The following is a 4,369-nucleotide window of genomic DNA, read 5'->3' as shown; positions in this document are numbered from 1 at the left end:
TTCTACGCCTTTCACAACAAGAAATCACACACAGACACACACACCCGGACTCGAGTTCCGAGTGCGTGGGGATGGGGGGCTCCTCTGTGTGCGGTTGCGGACGTTAAACGTAACTTCCCTTTGCAGACTCCCAAACACAGCCACAAATCGGAGACTCTTCCTTTGAGCTTAGTTAGACCCGGTGTTTCGTCAGTTTGTGAAGGACTGATTCTCCTTGAGTGTGAGCAATTTTACGCATTGGCTGCCTCTCCCTCCACCCTCGGGTGTCAGGCACAGAGCACAAGAGGCAAACGCGGGTCTCCCACCTGTAGGACAACGGGCCATGCCATGATTATGAACCTATCTGTAGACTTTCTCAGTGGTTCGGGACCGTTACTGAGTCGTGCATGTAAAAATATTACCAAAGAAAATAACGCATTGAAGTCTCGCGTCTTTTAAACCATCGAGGGAGGTTTTGTCGGTCAGTCCCTCGTGTGGTAGCGTGGCCGAGCGGTCTAAGGCGCTGGATTAAGGCTCCAGTCTCTTCGGGGGCGTGGGTTCGAATCCCACCGCTGCCAATCTTATTGGAAACCAGCTCCATCAAGGAGCCGAGACCGGCGTTCGTACGTGAGGCTACTGGAACTAAGACGGGACTCCGCGTCCACACCGCTCCAATTTAAAAAAACGAAAGCGCTTTCCCACCCCATTCCACCCAGCTTCCGATTCTGGCCCCTCCCGCAACCACTTTGGAGCGCGGCGTTACCCCTGTTTTGTTTCAGTTCGACCGGTGTGGACGCGGAGTCCCGTCTTAGTTCCAGTAGTCTCACGGACGAAACAAAAATTGTTTATAAACAGTTTTGCAATAGATTAACTCATTATTCAGCATTCTGTAAGCTCATGTTCTCATTATTCATGAGAACATTCAAAAGTGCAGTTGCTAAGTCAAATCGTATGTGCGATGGTAATTTTGGTGACTCGTTGTTTTAATCGCCTTCCCTAAATGTTGCTGATCGACCTGTCCACAGCTCCCAGGGAGGGCCTGTTTCCCCCATCCCATGACCAGCACAGGACTTTGTAAGGACATTTAATACCCGTTTAGCTCCTACCAAGCCCCAGGTATTGCCATACGTTCTTTACATGTATCAAGTCATGTATTATTTTCAGCAATGTATCCCCAAAGTCAAATTATTATCCCCGTTTCAGAGAAGGGCACTGAAGCTGTGGACAGTTAACCCCTTACCTGAGATCACTTGGAGTGTAAGTGCAGGAAGCCTGTGTAGGCTGAAAAATGACCACACAAATATTAGGGACAAATAATTTAGTGCTGAAAAGAGCTATTTGGGTGTTTTGGTTGATGAGACTTGTTTAAAATGGAGAGTGATGTGGATTGTACAACTAAGTGATGATAATGTGAGATGATAACGTGAGATATTGATTGATTATCATGGACAGAACACATGCTATGTAAAATTGGAAACCCCCCACTTCATATGTCAAGCCCTGGATCTTGAGGTTTAATCTTGTGAAACTTACAGTTGTAAAGCACCTATAATTATGCCTAGAACTCACCTCTAGAGAACCTCTTTTTTTTTGGCTCAAATATGGACTTTCTCTCTCTAATCCCAACTCTGTAAATAAATGCATCACCGTCCCCCTGACTTGGGACAGGACCCTCCACGTGAGTGAGTCTTCCTGGCAAGTGGGACACAGATTCCAGAAATGAGCCTGACCCTGGCATGGAGGATTGAGAATGCCTTTTTGACCAAAACTGGGAAAAGAAAAGCAGCAAAATAAGGTTTCAGCAGGTACAAGATTTCAAATTGAGTAGAGAGGCTGTCCTGGAGGTTACTCATATAGACACTTCAGCTAGATATCCCAAATGGCCACAGGATAAGCCCAAGCCAACAGTAGTCCTGAAAACCCTAAAGAATACCCAGGTCCATATCTGAGACTCTATAAAAGTTTCACTCACTAAGTTTATTCTTCAGATACTTAATTCCTCCAGAGAGCTCCTAAGTCCCCAAACCCAGAGGCAACAGTCTCTTCAAGAAACCAACCAGTCACATCCCCTTTTCCCATAATGTCGATACCCCTTTTCAACATGAACAGGATAGGGTGGTCACTGCCTAGACATCCCTGAGGATCGGCAAAGTGATTAAACTAGAGGAAGGGGTAGCAATAGACAAGATAGAATTTAACAAAGAATTATGAATACTGAATCTCTATATAATTTTCTTTTTCTTTTTTCTCTTTGTTGCTATGGTACTAGAATAGCTAGAAGAAAAGAACTGAAATGGTGGGACTGTAACCCATAACATTCTTTGAAATTTGCTGTATAGCTACTTGTTAAATGGTACTTAGAAAAGTATCACCTTTTTGCATACATGTTATATTTCACAATAAGGAAATAACAGAAACCGTGAAATTGTAACCCATAACAGTCTTTGAACTCCCAGGGTATAGGTATAAAGGCTCCCTGGTAACAAGGGACAGGACTCCCAGGGATGAGCCTGGCCCTGGCATCATGAGATTAAGAATGCCATCTTGACCAAAAGGGAGAAAAGAAATGAGACAAAATAAAGCTTCAGTGGCTGAGAGATCTCAAATAGAGTCAAGAAGTCAATCTGGAGGTGATTCTTATGCATTATATAGATATTCCTTTTCAGTTTCTAGTGTATTAGAATAGCTAGAAGGAAATACCTGAATCTGTTGTTCAGAAACCTAGAAGACTTGATTCTTGATGATAATTGTATAACTGTATAGCTTTTATTGTGTGAACATGTGATAGTGAAAACCTGGTGACCAACACTCCCTTTAACCAGTGTATGGGAAGATGAATAATAAAATCACAAAAATATATAAATAATAGAGGGGGATAAGGGTATGGGATCGTTTGGGTGTTCTTTTTAAACTTCTTTTTCATTTTTTATCTATTTTTATTTTTGAGTGATGAAAACGTTTGAAAATTGTGGTGATTAATGCACAACTACATGATACTGTGAGCCACTGATTGTATACTTTGGATGAATTATATGGTGTGTGAGTATATTTCAATAAAATTGTATCAATTAAAGAAACCTTTGAAATTTGCTAACTACTTTTTAAATTGCACTTGGAAAGTAATTACTTCAATGTAAATATGTTATTTTCCACAAATTAAAAAATATATATATATATATACACCGGTCCGCTGGATTCACACCTGCGAGCACCAGTCAGCTCCGGTGACCGAGCCCTCCCAGTTACTGCCCTTGGTCTTTCTACTATACCTGGTGTTAAGGCAGCTAAAGAATAAAAAAAAGCACTAAACTCTGGTGTGGTGAGGGGATCAATTCCTAGAAAATTATTTCTAAATCACCTCGGCACACTCAACGCCAGGACTGTGACGATACTGAGGTGAGAAGTATCAGGTTTGTCAGCTGCGTCTGGGAGTCGGCAGCGGGAAATAATTTTTGACGTCCACAATCAGAACACATGGGAGAGATTCAGCCCGCCCTACCCCACCCTATTCTCCCCCCAAACCCCTCACCCCTACTCGGGCACTCAAGTCTTGGCGCTCGCGCTCTCTCTCTCTCTCTCTCTCTCTCTCTCTCTCTCTCTCTCTCTCTCTCTCTCTCTGTGTGTGTGTGTGTGTGTAAGAGAAAGGTGGGTGCGGGGGACCGCAAGGAGACAAATTTTGTGTTTGTGAAAGGTATGGAAGGAAATGTCTGTGTGGAACGACTTTCCACTGTTTGCTCAATGTGTTCGTAATCTTAATTCCTCATGTTCAGAGCGGGGATCACTTTGCATTTGCTGCGGGTCGCCGCGTCCTCCCCGGGCCCTGGGAGGAGGTGTCCCGCCCGCCCCCAACCCCCACAACGCAGTCCGGGCGGATCCTCGGGTCTCCGGTCCACTGGAAGTCCTCGCGCCTCTATCCCCTCAGTCTTCCCGGTTGCCGCCTGTCCTGAGGGCCCCAGGACCCGCAGCTTCACCCCAACTCCCTCGGCTCGGTCCTGGCTCCGTGCGGGGCAGTCTCTCCCACGCCAAGCCGCAGTTAGGTTTACAGCCCGCGGGCAGGGCTCTCCGCGCGTCCCCGGCGGCGAGAACGAGGGTTGTCGCGGGGTTCAAGGACGTGGTGAGCGAGAAGGCGAAAACTTCCCTGACGTCTTTTCAAGCTTAACAGTGTGAAGAGGAATTAATGTTCAAGTCGACTATGTTTCTGTCTTACTTGCTTTCTATAGATTTCTCTGTCGTAAGCTGCCATCAAAATAGTGGCTCTGATTAATGGAATATTTATAAAAATGCAAAGCAAGGAAGATATCAGATAACCATTATTGACAATGGAACAAAATGTATAAGCTGTATGTGATCACAAGTATCCCGTCTTGGTTCACCCCCCAGTTATGTTTTC

The 4,369-nt window shown here is 44.9% G+C and overlaps 1 non-coding gene across 1 annotated transcript; it reads left to right on the top strand.

Annotated features, from left to right (window-relative positions):
• Positions 1–475: 475 nt before the first annotated feature.
• Positions 476–557, top strand: TRNAL-AAG. The gene has a single exon. It is a non-coding gene; the product is annotated as a tRNA-Leu (tRNA).
• Positions 558–4,369: the final 3,812 nt, after the last annotated feature.

The sequence above is a fragment of the Choloepus didactylus genome, chromosome 7 (assembly GCF_015220235.1).
Source record: "Choloepus didactylus isolate mChoDid1 chromosome 7, mChoDid1.pri, whole genome shotgun sequence".
In the NCBI taxonomy this organism is placed as follows: Eukaryota; Metazoa; Chordata; class Mammalia; order Pilosa; family Megalonychidae; genus Choloepus; species Choloepus didactylus.
This window is presented reverse-complemented; position numbering and strand designations above follow the sequence as displayed.